Source organism: Erinaceus europaeus, chromosome 4, assembly GCF_950295315.1.
Source record: "Erinaceus europaeus chromosome 4, mEriEur2.1, whole genome shotgun sequence".
Taxonomy (NCBI): Eukaryota; Metazoa; Chordata; class Mammalia; order Eulipotyphla; family Erinaceidae; genus Erinaceus; species Erinaceus europaeus.
This window is the reverse complement of record NC_080165.1, coordinates 62,845,778-62,866,982: the sequence shown is the minus strand read 5'-3', so window position 1 is coordinate 62,866,982 and position 21,205 is coordinate 62,845,778. Positions and strand designations below refer to the sequence as shown.

The window sequence follows — 21,205 nt, the reverse complement described above, 5'->3', positions numbered from 1 at the left end:
GATGTTAACTCTTTTTTCAATCGCCAAGTTCCAGATGCTAACATGATGCCAACTGGACTTCCCTGGGCAGATGACACCACCAATGTGTCCTGGAGCTCTGCTTACCCAGAGCCCCACCCTACTAGGGAAAGAGAGAGACAGGCTGGGAGTATAGATCAACCTGTCAAAGCCCAACTTCAGTGGGGAAGCAATTACAGAAGGCATACCTTTCACCTTCTGCACCCCATAATGATCCTGGGGCTATATTCCCAGAGGGAAAGAGAATAGGAAAGCTATCAGGGGAGGGTATGGGTTCTGGTGGTGAGAGATGTGTGGAGTTGTACCCCTCTTATCTTATGGTTTTGTTAGTGTTTCCTTTTTATAAATAAAAATTTTTTTAAAGGTTATTCAAAAAAATTTCATACCTGAGGCACCAAATGTTCCAAGTTCGGTTCCCAGCACCACTGTAGGCTAGAGCTGAGTAGAGCAATGCTTTGGTCTCCCTCTCTATATATCTTTTTATTTTTATTTATTTATTTTTTACTTTATTTATTGAATAGAAACAGCCAGAAATTGTGAGGCAAGGCAAGATAGAGAGGGAGAGAGAGAGAGAGAGAGACACCTGCAACACTGCTTCACCAGTCACAAAGCTTTCCCCCTGTAGGTGGGGACCAGGGGCTGAAACCTGGGTTCTTGTGCTTTGTAACATGTGTGCTCAGCCAGGTGCACCACCACTGGGCCCCCTCTCTGTATCATTAATTAAAATAAATAAATATATAAACTTTAAAAAAAAACACCATTCTTTGACCAGAAAAAAAAAAATTGTATATATGGTCTGGTGACAGAAGAAACAACCAGACAAACAAACTAAAGTTTAGGGTCATTCTACAGAGTAGAAGACATAAATTGTTCTGTTTGTGTTTGTGTTTGTTTGTTTATTTGTTTGTTTTTAATATGGCTCTAGAAATAGAACTCATGGTCTTGAAATGCACTTTACCCCAGATCCAACTCCTGGTGAATTTTTGAGAAAGAAAGAGAGAGCAAAGCATCATTCCACTGCTCATGGATTTCTCGATGTACCCATGTGTTGCCAGGATAGAACCCAGAGTCTTATATATGTGAAGTAAGTGCTCTACTGCTGAGCCATTTCTCCAGCCCCTAGATGTTTTCTTTAAGTTTGGTACGTTTTTTACAGTTTTATTGAGATATAATATGCAAACAGACTCTCGTGCCTGAGGCTCCAAAGTCCCAGGTTCAATAAACCAGAGATGAAGAGTGCTCTGGTTAAAAAAAAAAAAAAAAAAAGATATAACTGACATACAACAATGAAACCTATGATAGCTATATGTATTGTGCAATATATTGTGTAATAAGCACCATATGAAGTTTAGTTTACATCATAAATTCAGTTTCTACTTTTCTCTTGTGATGAGAACTTAAGATCTGCTCTCTCAGCAACTTTCAAATACACAAACACCATTATAAAGTCACCATGCTGAACATTAGAGCCCCAAAGTTATTTACGTTGTCATTGGAGATCAGTTCTAGAACTTTTTTTTTTTAATTTTTTATTTAAGAAAGGATTAATGAACAAAAACATAAGGTAGGAGGGGTACAACTCCACACAATTCCCACCACCCAATCCCCATAACCCACCCCCTCCCATGATAGCTTTCCCATTCTCTAACCCTCTGGGAGCATGGACCCAGGGTCGTTGAGGGTTGCAGAAGGTAGAAGGTCTGGCTTCTGTAATTGCTTCCCCGCTGAACATGGGCGTTGACTGGTCGGTCCATACTCCCAGTCTGCCTCTCTCTTTCCCTAGTAAGGTATGTCTCTGGGGAAGCTGAGCTCCAGGACACATTGGTGGGGTCTTCAATCCAGGGAAGCCTAGATTCTGGTGGCATCTGGAACCTGGTGATTGCAAAGAGAGTTAACATATGAAGTCAAACAATTTGTTGAGCGGTCATGGATCCCAAGCTTGGAATAGTGGAGAGGAATTGTTAGGGAGGTACTCACTGCAAACTCTAGTGTACTTCTGCTTTCAGGTATATATTTTGCAGTAGTTTATGGATACGTGTGCACATAAGCTCTCTCTCACAGAAACTGGTGTATATCTAGGTTATGGGACTTTGTTAGAAAGTAAACTACCTGAGACATACAAGATACTGGATACTGTACAGCAAACCATAACAAAGGGACTTTTCAAAGTTAACCCAATTAACAAATAATGTGATGATAATATTAACTATCGATTCTCTTTTTGAACCCTAAGACAGCAGGAACCTCACATCTTCACTATAGAGCCCCTACTTCCCCCAGTCCTGGAACCCTTGGATAGGGCCCACTTTCCCGTATGCATCTCCCAATCCAAACCAAATAATATTGCATCCGCCGATCACAACCTAACCAAAGCAACGATTGCCACCTCAACATGCTTCACCTCAGGCTGTATCCAGAGACTTCACGTGTGGAATGACAACCCTTCAGCTTCATTACTTGGGTGAGACCTTTCCTTTTATAGTACACTCTAGAACTATTTTTAAAAATATTTTACTTATTGCTCTCCTCTCCTGGATCAACTAGGAATACCAAAGGAGACCACCCGGACCGAAACAAGACAGGACTAGAATGACCACAGAAACCCAGTAAATCACCCGTGAGTACAAACACCCGTGGCTAGAGACAGAGAGGAGAGAGGGGCCTAAGGAGAGATTAAGTGACTGCTAACAGTTTGACAGTTTGTCAGTGGAGACACCACCTCCAGTCTGCTCCACCAACAAGGGGACAACTGAAGGGAGGAAAGGACTCCCCAGAGACTCACCAAGTGCAACTCTGAGTCTCCATTGCTACTACCCTCAGAATCTGGAGCAGCAACAGGGAGGGACACCAGGGTACAGAGATCTAACCGGGAAACTCAGGAGAAGACCTATACCTCGGTGGCATAGCTGAGGGGCTGAGAAAGTCTCTTTGCATAACCACTGGATTATCTCTGCCACACCCTGCTTTATCTCTTGGTCAGGAGTCAGTGATTAAGCCAAGAAGCCTATTGATAGTTTAAAAGCCCTCAGGCTACCATAGCCTACAGGGGAAAAAAAAAAAGGCTTTTACACCATTGAACTCCAACTCAGGGATTGAAAAAACTGTTAACTTATATAAAATGGTTAAAACAACAAGAAAAAATAATGGAGACTCGAACCAGGACAAGAGTCCAGCTAAAAGTCCTCCAGAGGGCGAAGCACAAAACAACGAGTTCAACATCCAAACATTAGCTAAGGAAATAATAACAGGAGTGAGTAAAGAATTTGAAAAAATTGTAATCAGAAATGCAGGAACAACAAATGAGAATATGGAAGAAAATTCTAATAACCTCATGGTTATTAGAGAGCTGAAAGCTGAAATTGCTGAGCTAAGAAGGCAACTAGCTGAACAAGCTAAAACAGTATCAGAGCAGGGCAACAAAATAGATGAACTCCAGAAAGCAGTAGAGGGCAGAGAGAATAGAATCAATGAGGCTGAAGACAGAATTAGCAAGATTGAGGATGAATTAGAGACAACTAAAGAAGAAGTAAGAGATCTCAAAAAGAGATTAAGAGATGCTGAAAACAACAACAGAGTCCTATGGGATGACTTCAAAAGAAACAATATACGCATTATTGGCTTACCAGAGGAAGAAAGAGAAGGGGAGGAAGAAAGCGTTCTCCAGGCCATAATAGCTGAAAATTTCTCTAGTCTAGACAACACCAAAGACATAAAGATTCAAGAAGCCCAGAGGGTCCCAAACAGAATTAACCCAGACCTAAAGACACCAAGACATGTCATACTTAGATTGGAAAGGAATAAGGATAAAGAAAGGATCCTCAAGGCTGCAAGAGAAAAACAAAGAGTCACCTACAAAGGAAAACCCATAAGATTAGCAGCAGACTTCTCCATACAAACACTACAGGCCAGAAGAGAATGGCAAGATATCTATCGAGTGCTCAATGAGAAAGGCTTTCAGCCAAGAATACTATATCCTGCTAGACTGTCATTCAGACTAGATGGAAGCATCAAAACCTTCTCAGACAAGCAACAGTTGAAGGAAGCAACCATCACCAAGCCTGCCTTGAAAGAAGTTCTGAAAGGTTTCCTATAAACAACCAGACCACCACAAATAGAACATATATCAAAACACTCTAAAACTCTACAAGAATGGCGTTAAAATATCTTCAATCTTTGATATCAATAAATGTGAATGGCCTGAATTCACCTATTAAAAGACACAGAGTAGGAAGATGGATCAGAAAACACAACCCAACAATATGTTGTCTACAGGAAACTCACCTAACGCAACAAGACAAACACAGACTTAAAGTGAAAGGATGGAAAACTATCATTCAAGCCAATGGCCCACAAAAAAGGGCAGGAACAGCTATTCTCATATCTGACATGATAGACTTTAAAATAGATAAGATTAAAAAAGATAGGAATGGACACTACTTAATGCTCAGAGGATCAGTCAATCAAGACGACTTAACAATTATTAATATCTATGCACCCAATGAGAAGCCATCTAAATACATCAAACTTCTACTGAAAGAGCTACAGCAATATATTAACAGTAACACAATCATAGTAGGGGACTTCAACACCCCACTCTCTCAACTTGACAGATCATCCAGGAAGAAAATCAGTAAAGACATAAGGGAGCTAAATGAAGAGATAGATAAACTAGAACTATTGGACATTTTCAGAGTCATTCATCCCAAGAAACTGGAATACACATTTTACTCAAATCCACATGGATCATTCTCAAGAATAGACCATATGTTAGGCCACAAAGACAGCATCAGCCTATTCAAGAGCACTGAAATCATCCCAAGCATCTTCTCAGACCACAGTGGAATTAAACTAACACTTAACAATCAACAAAAGATTAGTAACAGTACCAAAATGTGGAAGCTCAACAGTACACTTCTTAACAACTTCTGGGTCAAAGAGGAAATCAAGGAAGAAATCAAAATGTTTCGAGAATTCAATGAAAATGAAGACACAAGCTATCAAAATATTTGGGACACAGCTAAAGCAGTCCTAAGAGGGAAGTTCATAGCTATACAAGCACACATTAGGAAACAAGAAAAGGCACAAATAAACAGCCTGATTGCACATCTTGAAGACCTAGAAGAAGAACAACAAAGGAACCCTAAAGCAACCAGAAAGACAGAAATCACTAAAGTTAGGGCAGAAATAAATAACATTGAGAATAGGAAAACCATACACAAGATCAATGAAAGTAAATGTTGGTTCTTCGAAAGAGTAAACAAAATCGACAAACCTTTAGCCAGACTCACAAAACAAAAAAGGGATAAGACCCAAATAAATCGGATAGTAAATGAAAGAGGAGATATCACAACAGACACCGCAGAAATTCAACATATCATGCGAGGCTTCTATGAACAACTATATGCCACCAAGTTAGAGAACCTGGAAGAAATGAATGATTTCCTAGATACCTACCAACTTCCAAAACTAAGTAAAGAGGAAGTGGATAACATGAACAGGCCCATCACAGCTAATGAAATTGAAACAGTTATCAAAAATCTTCCCAAAAATAAAAGTCCTGGACCAGATGGTTTTACAAATGAATTCTACAAAACCTTCAAAGAAGAACTAATACCTCTACTTTTAAAAGTCTTCCAGAAGATTGAAGACACTGGAATACTCCCTGCAAGCTTCTATGAAGCCAACATCACCCTGATACCAAAAGCAGACAGGGACACAACCAAAAAAGAAAACTACAGACCAATATCTCTGATGAACATAGATGCCAAAATATTGAACAAAATTCTAGCCAACCGGATACAGCAGTATATCAAAAAAATTGTTCATCATGACCAAGTGGGGTTTATCCCAGGCATGCAAGGTTGGTTTAATATACGTAAATGAATCAATGTGATCCACCACATCAACAAAAGCAAGACCAAAAACCACATGGTCATATCAATAGATGCAGAGAAAGCCTTTGACAAAATACAACATCCCTTTATGATCAAAACACTACAAAAAATAGGAATAGATGGAAAATTCCTGAAGATAGTGGAGTCTATATATAGCAAACCTACAGCCAACATCATACTCAATGGTGAAAAACTGGAAGCATTTCCCCTCAGATCAGGTACTAGACAGGGCTGCCCACTATCACCATTACTATTCAACATAGTGTTGGAAGTTCTTGCCATAGCAATCAGGCAGGAGCAAGGAATTAAAGGGATACAGATTGGAAGAGAAGAAGTCAAACTCTCCTTATTTGCAGATGACATGGAAAAACCTAAGGAATCTAGCAAGAAGCTTTTGGAAATCATCAGGCAATACAGTAATGTGTCAGGCTATAAAATTAACATTCAAAAGTCAGTGGCATTCCTCTATGCAAACACTAAGTTAGAAGAAATCGAAATCCAGAAATCAGTTCCTTTTTCTATAGCAACAAAAACAATAAAATATCTAGGAATAAACCTAACCAAAGAAGTGAAAGACTTGTATACTGAAAATTATGAGTCACTACTCAAAGAAATTGAAAAAGACACAAAGAAGTGGAAAAATATTCCATGCTCATGGGTTGGAAGAATTAACATCATCAAAATGAATATATTACCCAGAGCCATCTACAAATTTAATGCTATCCCCATCAAGATCCCAAGCACATTTTTTAGGAGAATAGAACAAATGCTACAAATGTTTATCTGGAACCAGAAAAGACCTAGAATTGCCAAAACAATCTTGAGAAAAAAGAACAGAACCGGAGGCATCACACTGCCAGATCTCAAACTATATTATAGGGCCATTGTCATCAAAACTGCTTGGTACTGGAACATGAACAGACACACTGACCAGTGGAATAGAATTGAGAGCCCAGAAATGAGGCCCCACACCTATGGACATCTAATCTTTGACAAAGGGCCCAGACTATTATATGGGGGAAGCAGAGTCTCTTCAACAAATGGTGTTGGAAACAATGGGTTGAAACATGCAGAAGAATGAAGCTGAATCACTGTATTTCACCAAATACAAAAGTAAATTCCAAGTGGATCAAGGACTTGGATGTTAGACCAGAAACTATCAGATACTTAGAGGAAAATATTGGAAGAACTTTTTTCCGCATAAATTTTAAAGACATTTTCAATGAAACGAATCCAATTACAAGGAAGACTAAGGCAAGTATAAACCTATGGGACTACATCAAATTAAAAAGCTTCTTCACAGCAAAAGAAACCACTACCCAAATCAAGAGACCCCTCACAGAATGGGAGAAGATCTTTACATGCCATACATCAGACAAGAATTTAATAACCAACATATATAAAGAGCTTACCAGACTCAACAACAAGACAACAAATAACCCCATCCAAAAGTGGGGGGAGGAATTGGACAGAATATTCACCACAGAAGAGATCCAAAAGGCTGAGAAACACATGAAAAAATGCTCCAAGTCTCTGATTGTCAGAGAAATGCAAATCAAGACAACAATGAGATATCACTTCACTCCTGTGAGAATGTCACACATCAGAAAAGGTAACAGCAGCAAATGCTGGAGAGGGTGTGGGGTCAAAGGAACCCTCCTGCACTGCTGGTGGGAATGTCAATTGGTCCAACCTCTGTGGAGAACAGTCTGGAGAACTCTCAGAAGGCTAGAAATGGACCTACCCTATGACCCTGCAATTCCCCTCCTAGGGATATATCCTAAGGAACCCAACACATCCATCCAAAAAGATCTGTGTACACATATGTTCTTGGCAGCACAATTTGTAATAGCCAAAACCTGGAAACAACCCAGGTGTCCAACAACAGATGAGTGGCTGAGCAAGTTGTGGTCTATATACACAATGGAATACTACTCAGCTGTAAAAAATGGTGACTTCACCGTTTTCAGCCGATCTTGGATGGACCTTGAAAAAATCATGTTGAGTGAAATAAGTCAGAAACAGAAGGATGAATATGGGATGATCTCACTCTCAGGCCGAAATTGAAAAACAAGATTAGAAAAGAAAACACAAGTCGAACCTGAAATGGAATTGGAGTATTACACCAAAGTAAAAGACTCTGGGGTGGGTGGGTGGGTGGGGAGAATACAGGTTCATGAAAAATGATGAATGAAATAGTGGGGGTTGTATTGCTAAATGGGAATCTGGGGAATGTTATGCATGTAAAAAAAAAAAAAAAAAAAAAAAGAAGTAGAAACGCAAAGCAGAAATTGACTGAGTTTGGAGTATGGTACCAAAGTAAGAAAGCAGAAGTATACTAGAGTTTGCAGTGAGTACCTCCCTAATACTTCCTCTCCACTTTTCCAAGCTTTGGGTCCATGATTGCTCAACAATTTGTTTGGCTTTGTATGTTAACTCTCTTTTCAGTCACCAGGTTCCAGGTGTCATCAGGATGCCGGCCAGACTTCCCTGGATTGAAGACAACACCAATGTGTCCTGGAGCTCAGCTTCCCCAGAGACCCATCCTACTAGGGAAAGAGAGAGGCAGACTGGGAGTATGGACCGACCAGTCAACGCCCATGTTCAGCGAGGAAGCAATTACAGAAGCCAGACCTTCTACCTTCTGCAACCCACAATGACCCTGGGTCCATGCTCCCAGAGGGATAGAGAATGGGAAAACTATTGGGGGAGGGGGTGGGATATGGAGATTGGGCGGTGGGAATTGTGTGGAGTTGTACCCCTCCTACCCTATGGTTTTGTTAATTAATCCTTTCTTTAATAAAAAAAATAATAATAAAAAAATAAAATAAAAGTAAAAACTGTTAAAAAAAATAAAAATAAAAAAAAATAAAAAATAAAAAAATATTTTACTTATTTATTTAGTGAGAGAAATGCAGAGAGAAAGATAGACCAGAGCACTGCTCAGCTCTGGCTTATGGTGGTGCTGGAGACTGAACCTGGGACCTTTGATGCCTCAGGCATAGAAGTCTATTGCATAACCATTATGCTCTTTAAGACAATTAAGGATACAAGAACCAAGGAGGCACTTGTTTTAAGTCTGTTTAGAATATGAGATTGTTGTAAGAGGCTGTGGTATGCATGGGTAGGAGGAGATAGTTGTCACCATTGTCATGGAGGGGGCTCCTATTTATTTTTCATCCCCATAGGGCAACAGGTGATGTAATCTGTGTAGTGGTGAGGGAAGGGTCACACCTGAGCAAACAATAAACCCAGACTCAGCTTGCATGAAGTCTGTAGTCAGAGTTTCTGACTCTTCATGTCTTATCACTCCTTCCTGTCACAACCAAGTGCTCCCCTGCCATGTTTATACAGAGGCTTATAAAATAACACAGCCTCTTGCATTGCTTGAAGCCTTGTGAATATCGATACAGCAATAGTGGCTGAAATAACATGCTTCTTGCCTCTCTGGTTGAGTATTCCCACCCACGGAGGCCTTCTGTCTGAGCATGGAGGAAGATCCAGCAAAGAGAGCAGGGAACCAGTAACCCAAAGTCACCCAAAAAAGTCACGGCAGGGTAGGGATTGCTGCCAGTCAGTACTAAAGGCATTTATTATGGACAAGGTCTGCTGCTGAGTAAACAACAGGCGTTTGTTCTTAAACCCTATTCTGGACATGGAGAGGTAGTTCACCTGGCAGGACACCTGCCTTGTCATTCCTGCTGTCCAGCTCTGAGCCCTGACACCATATATGGGAGTGCCAAGGTTCCACTGAGGTTCAGGTGCAGGGTTATCTATCTACCTATCATCTATCTTAGAAATCATCCTGAAGTGGTAAAACCATGCATGCACAAGACCCCAGGCCAGCAACTCAAAAATAATCAAACAAATAAATAGGTAGATAAGTAGTTCATTAATTAAACCAACCTATTGTGCAGAGAACCTGTTATCAATCAGGCACAGACAAACAGGAAAAAAAAAAAAAAAAAAGGAAGGACAGTGTCTGGTTGCCACCCTGGGCACCATGACCAACATCATTATTATCGTTGTTACCTGTTTCCAGATAGGCATTGATCAGTCTTAATTGCCACTACTCAAAATGTCACCTTATTTTACAAGACCAGTGCTCTAACCCCTGAGCTACGGAGCTGACCTTATTTTAAAATAGAGTCTTTGCAGACGATGCAGTTGAGTTCATTATAGACTGACAAATTAGCTCACATGGGTAGTGTGCTGTTTTGCAATATACTCGGCCCAGGTTTGAGCCAGACCCTCACTGCACTGAAGAAAATTTTGGTCTTATGGTCTCTTTTACGCTCTCTCAATAATAATAGTAATAATAATAATAACAGTCATTACGATGGGCCCTAATGCAATATAACTGATGTCTTTATAAAAGACAAAGGGTCTCTCCTCTCCCAGGTCAACTAGGAATATCAAAGGAAATCACCTGGGACCGCAACAAGACAGGACTAGAATGATGTTGGGAACCCACAAAGTCATTGGTGAGTGCAAACATGTGTGGCTCCTGTACAGAGAGAGCCTAAGGAGAGATTCCTGGGGCTAAAGCTCCTTTCTACTCCCAAACAGCTAGTAACAGTTTGGCAGTTTACCAGTTAAGATACCACCTCCAGTCTGTTTTACCAACAAAAAAGACTGTTGAAGGGAGGAAACCCACCAATGTGTCCTGGAGCTCCCCTTCCCCAGGGCCCCACCCTACTAGGGAAAGAGAGAGGCAGACTGGTGGTATGGATCGACCTGTCAATGCCCAAGTTCAGCAGGGAAGCAATTACAGAAGCCAGACCTTCCACCTTCTGCACCCCACAATGACCTTGGGTCCATACTCCCAGAGGGATAAAGAATACGAAAGCTATCAGGGCAGGGGATGGGATATGAAGATCTGGTGCTGGGAATTGTGTGGAGTTGTACCTCTCTTATCCTATGGTTTTGTCAATGTTTCCTTTTTATAAATAAAAATAAATAAATAAATATAACAACGAGATACCACTTCACTCCTGTGAGAATGTCATACATCAGAAAAGGTAGCAGCAACAAATGCTGGAGAGGTTGTGGGGTCAAAGGAACCCTCCTGCACTGCTGGTGGGTAAATTGGAAAATTTGTCCAACCTCTGTGGAGAGCAGTCTGGAGGACTTTAATCCCCCAGTAAAGGGAAAAAAATTAAAAAATAATAATAAAGGGGAGTTGGGCAGTAGCTGAGTGGGTTAAGCGCATGTGGGGCAAAGCACAAGGACAGGGATGAGAATCCCTGTTCAAGCCCCCAGCTCCCCACCTGCAGGGGAGTCACTTCACAGGCGGTGAAGCAGGTCTGCAGGTGTCTGTCTTTCTCTCCCCCTCTCTGTCTTCCCCTCTTCCCTCCATTTCTCTCTGTCCTATCCAACAACGACATCAACAACAATAAATACGACAACAATAAAAACAAGGGTAACAAAAAGGAAATAAATAAAAGAAAATATAATAATAATAATAAAGAAAAGAAAAGGAAAAAAAAAAGGACAGAGGGTGTAGGTAGGTGGACTTAGGATACACACGAAAAGATGCACACTCAAGAACAACATGTGAACAAGAAGATGGTGTGGTCCGGGAGATGACGCTGTGATAAAGCTCTGGACTCTCAAGCATGAGGTCCTCAGTTCAATCCCCGGCAGCACATGTACCAGAGTGATGTCTGGTTCTTTCTCTCTCCTCCTATCTTTCTCATTAATAAGGAAATAAAATCTTAAAAAAAAAAAAAAAAAAAAGCAGATAGGTATTGAGGTGGTAGGTCTACAAAACAGAGAGAAAATATCAAAAATTCACAGTCAAATACCTGGAAATAGGAAAGAGGCATGGAACCCAACACATCCATCCAAAAAGATCTGTGTACACATATGTTCTTAGCAGCACAATTTGTAATAGCCAAAACCTGGAAGCAACCCAGGTGTCCAACAACAGATGAGTGGCTGAGCAGGTTGTGGTCTATATACACAATGGAATAGTACTCAGCTGTAAAAAATGGTGACTTCACTGTTTTCAGCCGATCTTGGATGGACCTTGAAAAATTCATGTTATGTGAAATAAGTCAGAAACAGAAGGATGAATATGGGATGATCTCACTCTCAGGCAGAAGATGAAAAACAAGATCAGAAACGAAAACACAAGTAGAACCTGAAATGGAATTGGCATATCGCACCAAAGTAAAAGACTCTGGTGTGGGAGTGGGTGGGTGGGGAGAATACAGGTCCATGAAGGATGATAAATGACATAGTGGGGGTTGTATTGTTAAATGGGAAACTGGGGAATGTTATGCATGTACAAACTATTGTATTTACTATTGAATGTAAAACGTTAATTCCCCAATAAAGAAATAAATTTTAAAAAAAAAAAGGAAAGAGGCATGGAAAAGATTTTCTCTCCCACTCTTAGAAGAAATGAACCCTGCCAAGGCCTTGAACCAGGACTTCTACTATTGTTCTGAACTGAGGCAATCAATTTCTGTTGTCTAGGCCTCCTGGTTTGTGATACTTCATTATAGAAGCTCTAAGAAATTAATAGAGTCTCCATCACCACTATCATATTGTCATCACCTATATCACTACCGCCAGCAGCCATAATCACCACCACCTTTATCATCACCACTGTCATTTAAGCTTAGATGGAGCTAACTATATGTCATCCCTTTTCTGAGTAGTTCCTTTAAATGAGCTCATCTAATACTCACAACACTATTATTATTGTTGTTATTGTCTAATCCTCACAAATGCTATCATTATTCCCCTTTTTCATCAAATATGAAACTAAAGCTCAGAGAGTTTCAATCAGGGGCCAGCAGGTGGCTCACCTGGTAGAGTGCACGTGTTATCATGTGCCACGACTCAAGGGAGCACCTGTAGGAGGAAGCTTCACAAGAGCTGGAGCAGTGCCACGGTGTCTCTCTTGCTCTCGGCCTCTCACTCCCTAGAAGGAAAAAAGAAAAGGAAAGGAAAGGAAAGGAAAGGAAAGGGAAGGGAAGGGAAGGGAAGGGAAGGGAAGGGAAGGGAAGGGAAGGGAAGGGAAGGGAAGAGAAGAGAAGAGAAGAGAAGAGAAGAGAAGAGAAGAGAAGAGAAGAGAAGAGAAGAGAAGAGAAGAGAAGAGAAGAGAAGAGAAGTGAAGAGAAGAGAAGAGAAGAGAAGAGAAGAGAAGAGAAGAGAAGAGAAGAGAAGAGAAGTGAAGAGAAGAGGGAACACTGAGAGTTGTGAAGTCATAGGCATCAAGGCCCAATGATAACTTGGTGGAGAAAAGGAGAAAAAAAAAAGTTGACTCACCTTCCAAGACAATCAGAAGACATCTACATTGGCCTCAATATCCCCCCATTACTGGTCCTTTTCTTTCACCTCAGTAGATAGCTTCCTCCCCATCCATCAGCTGGCATGTTCTTATCTCCTGAAGGAAGTGGCTTAAATAGAGCAAACACTTCAGTGACATCCCAGTTATTCCCAGGTGCCTGGAGACACCTGTAGACTGGAGCAGTACTGTTCATGGAGTCCCATCTCTAGCCCTGCTTCAGTCTTTGCCCTGAGAGTACCTCTGTCCCAACAGATAAGACTACCCCAACCCTAATGCCAACAGTCATCAACTGAAGTGTCAATCACCTTTGGCTGTAGTCTCCAGGTAAATTATGATTTTTTTTTATTGCTCTTGTTGATAGCTAGGCTATTAGTCAAGTGCACAGTAATCCTTGACTGAGAAGGAAATCAAGCTGAGATTTGTGCTGGTATTTCAATGGCCCTCAGAAAGAGCCCAGGGGTTGTGTCTGAGTTTCTATGAGCAATAAGAGTACATGATTCTCCACATCTGCTAAGGAGTAGAGCATCATCCTTAGCACATTAAATTATTTCCATCAATGTTTGTTAATTTCAATAGGGTTCCAGCCCCATCAGAGCCCCTAATGTTTTCTTATTTACCAAATATACTTATTTCCCTCCCCTGCTCATTTTCCCATTTTCATTCTAATACTCCTTTCTCTCCTTCTTTCTCTCTTCCTCTCTCTCTTTCTCTATCTTTCTGTCTGTCTTTCTTTGATAAAACAGAGAGAAATTGAGAGGGAGAGAGACAGAGAGATACCAGCAGCATTGCTTCACTGCTCATGAAGTTTCTCCCTCCAGGTGGGGACTGGGGGCTTGAACCTGGGTCCTTGTGCATAGTAATAGGTGTACTTAACCAAGTGTGCTACCACCTGAATCCTAATATTTAAATCTTATGAAAAGGGCAGGTTATGATTGCTTTGAAAAACTCTAACAGTGTTCTTGAGTTTGGGCCTGCAGTAGCTACTTTCTATAGCCTATTGCCCAACTGTTTGCAAAACCAAGAGTTGTCTACAGATTCTGCAACTGTTTTCACATTATTTATAGAGCTTGTCACTTTTTGCAAAGACTAGCTGTTCACAGACCTCAGCTGTCTAGAGAGGCCAGCTTTATTTGCAGAGTCTCTATAATTTGTAAACCTTCTAAAAATCTTTTAATTGTGTCTTAAAATTGTTTGAAAATACGGTGCAGCTGTTTGCAGAACTTACACGGATTTACAGAAATTGTGACTGTTTACAGAGCTCTTCATTTTGTTCAGATGCCTTAATTGCTTGCAACACTCATTGAAGGTGAGAAGTCTGCCTATTAGAAGCTTAGTTTCTGGCTGGACTCTTCTCCCCACAACTACTAATTGGGTACATCTCATTGAAGCACCAACTATATGTCCAGTCTATTGCCAAGAGACTACAAGGACATTATGAAGAAATGTATTGTGACCCCAACAGGAATTTGGGGCAATTAACATATGAATGATATCAGCCTGACTAGGGAGCAAGCTCACTAGGGAATGTGGGTACAGGGACTATATAAGCAAGGATTTACAGCAGCTCCTTCTTTTGATTGGATTACTTTCATCATGGCACTGTCCTGTTGATGTAGCTCCAGATTCATCCTGATCTCTTCACATGTTGGTCTTGGGTAGCTTAGTTGTAGACTTTGGGACTTTTGCCTGTTTTCTGAGCTAAACTTCTCCCCTTCATGTTCACAGTCATTTGTATAAATAAACAAATCTCTCACTTGTTTAACCTTAAACAGAGCCACATGTTGATTTTGCTACAGAAATGGCACTGGAAGAAGTTTTCCTAGGGCTGGAGAGACAGCATAATGGTTATGCAAAAGACTTTTGTGCCTGAAGCACTGAAATCTCAGGTTCAACCCCTAGCACCTGCATAAGCCAGAGCTGAGTAATGCTCTGATAGCTCTCCTTTGCTCTATGTGTGTTTCTCTTTGTATCTCTCTCAATAAAATAAAATATTTTTAAAAGTTTTCCAGACAGCTAGGAAACACACAGCATACACAGATTGCCCTGTGAATAATCCACAAATGTGCACAGACAGAGTACTAGAGAATGTGAGTCACCATAGGATAGGCCCCTCTAGTGCCTGTTCCCTATAGACATCTGGAATGGCACAGTTCCACCTCAGGCAGACCTCTCCCATGCCATACTTCACTCATCCCCATGTTGTGCACACAGCCCTCAAACTGCACCCCACCCACTGCATCATCCCCAGTTACACAATCACCTCTGTCCTTCCCTCCCCTCTCTAAATCTCCTTTCTCTCAGGGTCCTAATATTTGTTCACTCTCAAGGAGAAAGGGACAGGTTTGCAACAAGTTCTAAGCAACTAGCATGTACTAATATTTGTGTGTGTGTGTGTGTACACATGCATATGCATACACATACCTACACACACACACACATACAATGTCCGGGGCTTCACTTCAATGGGCTGACTTTTTCCTATAGAAAGAGAGAGACAGAGTGAAAAACACCAGAGCACCAGCAGAGCTGGACTTGGACCTGGGTCATACACGTGGCAAAGCATGTGGTCCACTATCCAGATGAGCTATTTTGCTGTTCCTACATTTACATTTTTAAATGGGAGTTGAAGACTTCCATGTCGGAGTATGGACCGACCAGTCAACGCCCATGTTCAGCGAGGAAGCAATTACAGAAGCCAGACCTTCTACCTTCTGCAACCCACAATGACCCTGGGTCCATGCTCCCAGAGGGATAGAGAATGGGAAAGCTATCGGGGGAGGGGGTGGGATATGGAGATTGGGCGGTGGGAATTGTGTGGAGTTGTACCCCTCCTACCCTATGGTTGTGTTAATTAATCCTTTCTTAAATTAAAAAAAAAAAAAAGAAGAAGACTTCCATGTCTTCACTCAAAGTCACATTCTTTTTGTGACATCTAGGCAAGGTGGCCAGCATAGGTATGAGCAAGATGCATGGCAATTCTACTTGCTGAAGGGGAAGGCTTGGTTCCACTTTTTGGCTACAGCTGTGCTCCAATGGAGTCTTTGTCAATCGAATCCTTTTTTTCCAGTGACTCACATGCCCTTTTTAAGAGCAAGGACACACCCAGAATGAAAAATTGTCCCAGTCTAGGCATGAGTGGAGGAACAATTCAGTTTGTCCAAGACAGAGATTCCAAATGAATAGAAAGGTCTGCCTCTCCATGTGTTCCTAGGTGTTTTTTTTTCTTAAACTTAAACTTGGGCTCTGACTCAGTACCTGTGATGGAGAGTTGCTTCAGTTCCAGTCCTCAATTCTCAAGAATGATCCGGTTCTCCCCAGTTTCTGCCTCAACCTTGCTATCGGTTTGCATCCTTATCTCAATGAAGCTTCCTTTCCAAGAGTTCACAAACCAGTCAAGGCTGGTAACATTTTGATTTTCCAGCCAGGGACCAAGAGCTGACAGTTTGTTCCATTTTTAAGCAGATAGATGCCATGTGGATACTGTGACCCTAAATCTGTCTCCTCACACTTTAGAATTCTGGTCCTGCATCTCCAATGCCCTCTAAGCTTCTGTCTCTGCCTTCCCCATCCTTAAAGTAATTTGCAGACAATCCTCCCCCTCCACAGAGTGAACTCATAATCTCTACCCCTCTGATATACTCTGTCTTGTTCCCTACTTTGCAATCCACCCAGCTAGTCAGAAGAAAGGAATCCTTTTTTCTTTTTTTAAATCCTAATAATCCTGTCTCCATAAGGTTCCTTTCCTCCTTCTGCTGCCTACACAGTATTCCACCCCCACCCCCACACTTACTTAATAGCCTTCTTCCTGATATTACAAGCCTCCATCACAAATCCAGACCACCAGGTCAGCATAAGTCAGTCAACAACCTTCTCCCTCCCCCAACACCTTAATATGCCCAATACAAGGGGCTACACAGAGAACAAGAAAGACAGCCATGCTTCTCTAGGAATTTGTAGGCAGTAGGATCCTTCTTTTCATTCTTGTCTGGGGAAAAAAAGGAGGGGAGGGGCTTCCCTTCTCTTTGATTATTGATATATATATATATTTGGTATTTTTATATATTTATTTATTTATTCCCTTTTGTTGTCCTTATTGTTTTATTGTTGTAGTTATTATTGATGTCGTTCTTGTTGGATAGGATAGAGAGAAATGGAGAGATGAGGGGAAGACAGAGAGGGGGAAAGATAGACACCTGCAGACCTGCTTCACCGATTGTGAAGCGACTCCCCTACAGGTGGGGAGCCGGGGCTGGAACCGAGATCCTTAGCCGGTCATTGCGCTTTGTGCCACCTGCACTTAATCAGCTGTGCTATTGCCTGACTCCCAGATTTTTGGCATTTTTTTATGCACACAATACAAGTGTTCATTAGAGAAAAAAACTAGAAAACTAGAAAGTATATATAAGCATAACAGGTCAAACAAAACTTGCAGATCCAGAAGACGTTTTATCTGGCAGAATATGAGTCTTGCCATGCACATAGTCTGGGTTTGAGTCCTTAAGTGAAAGGGCCAGAGGGGAAACTCCAGCACTATGATGTCTCATTCTTTCTCTTTCCCTCTCTGCCTCTGTCTTTTAAATAAAGAAATGAAAATAAAAAGTTGATTCAGAAGCAATAAACAACACAGGAGCAAGTCCCTGACTGAAAAAAGGAAATACTATTTTTAATTTACTTATTTATTTATTTATTTATTCCTTTTTGTTGCTCTAGGGTTTTTTTTTATTATTGTTGTAGTTATTGTTGTTATTGATGTCATTGTTGTTGGACAGAACAGAGAGAAATGGAGAGAGGAGGGAAAGACAGACAGGGGGAGAGAAAGAACAGACACTTGCAGACCTACTTCACTGCCTGTGAAACGACTCCCCTGCCATTGGGGAACCAGGGGCTAGAACTGGGATCCTTATGACGGTCCTTGAGTTTTGTGCCACTTGCGCTTAACCTGCTGCACAACTGCCCAGAAATACTCTTTTTTTATATAAATATTTATTTATTTATTCCCTTTTTGTTGCCCTTGTTGTTTTATTGTTATAGTTTTTTTTTTTACTTTTTTTTTCTTTTTTATTTAAGAAAGGATTAATTAACAAAACCATAGGGTAAGAGGGGTACAACTCCACACAATTCCCACCACCCAATCTCCATATCCCACCCCCTCCCCTGATAGCTTTCCCATTCTCTATCCCTTTGGGAGCATGGACCCAGGGTCATTGTGGGTTGCAGAAGGTAGAAGGTCTGGCTCCTGTAATTGCTTCCCCGCTGAATATGGGCGTTGACTGGTCGGTCCATACTCCCAGTCTGCCTCTCTCTTTCCCTAGTAGGGTGACGATGGCCACCTCGACATGCTTCACTTCAGACTGTGTTCAGAGACTTCACGTGTGGAATGACAACCCTTCAGCTTCATTACTAGGTGAGACCTTTCCTTTCATTGTATACTCTAATTCCATCCCAGGTGGTTCACTTTCTAACAAAGTCCCAAAACCTAGATATACACCAGTTTCTGTGAGAGAGAGCTTATGTTCACACGTATCCGTAAACTACTGCAAAATATATATCTGAAAGCAGAAGTACACTAGAGTTTGCAGTGAGTACCCCCCTAACACTTCCTCTCCACTATTATTGTTGTAGTTGTATTGTTGTCTGTCTTCGTTGTTGGATAGGACAGAGAGAAATGGAGAAAGGAGGGGGAAGACAGAGAGGGAGAGAGAAAGACACCTGCAGACCCGCTTCACCGCTTGTGCAGCGACTCTTCTGCAGGTGGGGAGCCAAGGGCTCGAACCCAGATCCTTACATCGGTCCTTGCGCTTTGCGCCACGTGTGCTTAACCCGCTGTACTACCGCCCCAACTCCCCGGAAATACTCTTTTAAAATATATATATATATATTATTTACTTTGAATAGAAGCAGAGAGAAATTGAAAGGGAAGGCAGAGGTAGAGAAGAAGAGAGAAAGAGGCTTGTAGCACAGTTTCACCACTTGTGAAGCTTCCCTCCTGCAGGTGGGGACCAGCAACTTGAACCTCGATCCTTATGCACTGTAATGTGTGTGCTCAACCAGGTACACCACCATCTAACACCTAATGTACGTATATTTTTAGTATTTTATTTAGAAAACACTATATCCCACTGAGAGCTAATTGGCATATAACACTGTGTAAGTTTAAGATGTACAGTGTATCATTCAGTACTATTATGTGTTATAATGATTACCAGTATAGCTTAGCCAGCACCTCTGTTGGCTCACATAATTATTATTTCTTTTATTGTGATGAGAACATTAGTCTGTTAGCAACCTTGTAAAAATCACTCATATATCTACTACTCTTTCCAACTCTACTACCTACTCCCAGAAAGTTTTTAAACATTGGGTGAATTCCTTCTGTTTGACAGTCTTACAATATCACTGATGTCCTTTTTCACCTCTAATATACTTATTAACTCAGAAAACATTTGTTATCATGCTCTACCAAGTGCCAAGCAAAGACTCTTAGGAAATAATATATGATTCTCCCTGCAGTCAATTGAGCTGACTGTGTTCTCCTCCTTCCCCATGGGCCCAGTCTGCCATGGCTACAAACAGCAGCCTCCTGGGTGGTGTCTTCTGCCTGTTCCTTGTACAGGTTGCCCTAAGGGACCTTGGGGAGAGGCCTTCCTGCTGACTATTCACTTTATTTTATTTAATTACTGTTTTATTTATTTGTTTGTTTTTGCCTCTAGTGGCTGGGGCTCAGTGTATGAATCCACTGCTCCTTGTGGCCACCCCCTCTTTTTCCCCCCTCCATTTTTATTAAATAAGACAGAGATAAATTGAGAGAGGACAGTGAACTAGAGAGATGGAGAGAAAGACAGACATTTGCAACCCTGCTTCACCACTCATAAAGTGACCCCTGCGGGTGGGAAGTGGGGGCTCGAACCTGGGTCCTTGCATGTAGTAATATGTGTGCTTAAATGGGTGTGCCACCACCCAGCCCCCCTGACTATTCACTTTATATCTGACCACTTGCTGTCCCCAGTGTTAGAGTCTAGATGCCTTTGGAAAGCCCCAGGGCTTAATGACCAGGGTACATATGGCCAGGTCATTATGTCCATTTGCACCAAGCACCAGAATAAGGAGCATGTCACTGAGGCCCTTTGAAGGCCAAGTTCAAGTTATCTGGCTGCCAGAAGACTTATATCTCCAAGAAGTAGGGACTTTGTCAAGTTTAACATGGGTGAATTTGAAGACCTGGTACCTGAAAAGTGCCTTACTCCAAGTGGCAGCAGGGTCAAATACATCCCCAAACATGGTCCCCTGGACAAATGGTGCTGCATCCTGAGAGCTCAGAGCGTCCTTCTCCTTAATGATGTTCAATAAATTGCCTACCTATCTATCTGCATCTATGTGTATACATACACAGGTACATATAATACATATGTGTATATTACATATATATACATGTATGTGTGTATGTTACCTATAAACTGTGAAGTTTCTTTTTAACAAAGCAAGGCTATCAAGAGCACATATACATATGATGAGGGACCATAAATTTTTCATAAAGTTTCAAGGAAGCCAGAGAAGTCTTCTCCAAGAAAGAGTAGGACTTTATTACATTGGATCAGTAAGGCTGGAGAAATGGTGATTAAAAAAAAAAAAAATCCTTTCAAGACTGAGGCACCAAAGGTCTTAGGTTCAGTCCCCAGCATCACCATAAGCTGGAGCTTAGCAGTATTCTGGCAAAAAAAAAAAAAAAAGTCATATTGGGTTACTAAAATTATCAAAGTACCTCACTTGGATAGTGTACTGCTTTGCCATGTGTGTGATCCAGGTTTGGACCCTGCCCCCATCACCTAAGTGACCATAAAAGTCAAAATATAGACCTTGGATGTTCCATCAGAGATTCTAGACACTCTGACTCCAGGAGAAGGGAGAGCAAGGAGGAGGCTCAGGTGGACCCAGTATCTTCCTATTCATCCAAAGAAGGACTTGGCGGATCATGGGGCAGTGGGAGTCCCCT

At 41.4% G+C, this 21,205-nt stretch overlaps 1 non-coding gene across 1 annotated transcript; it reads left to right on the top strand.

Moving 5' to 3' along the window:
• Positions 1-19,719: 19,719 nt before the first annotated feature.
• On the top strand, positions 19,720-19,856 carry LOC132538494 (small nucleolar RNA SNORA70). Its single transcript, XR_009549850.1, has one exon. It is a non-coding gene; the product is annotated as a small nucleolar RNA SNORA70 (small nucleolar RNA).
• Positions 19,857-21,205: the final 1,349 nt, after the last annotated feature.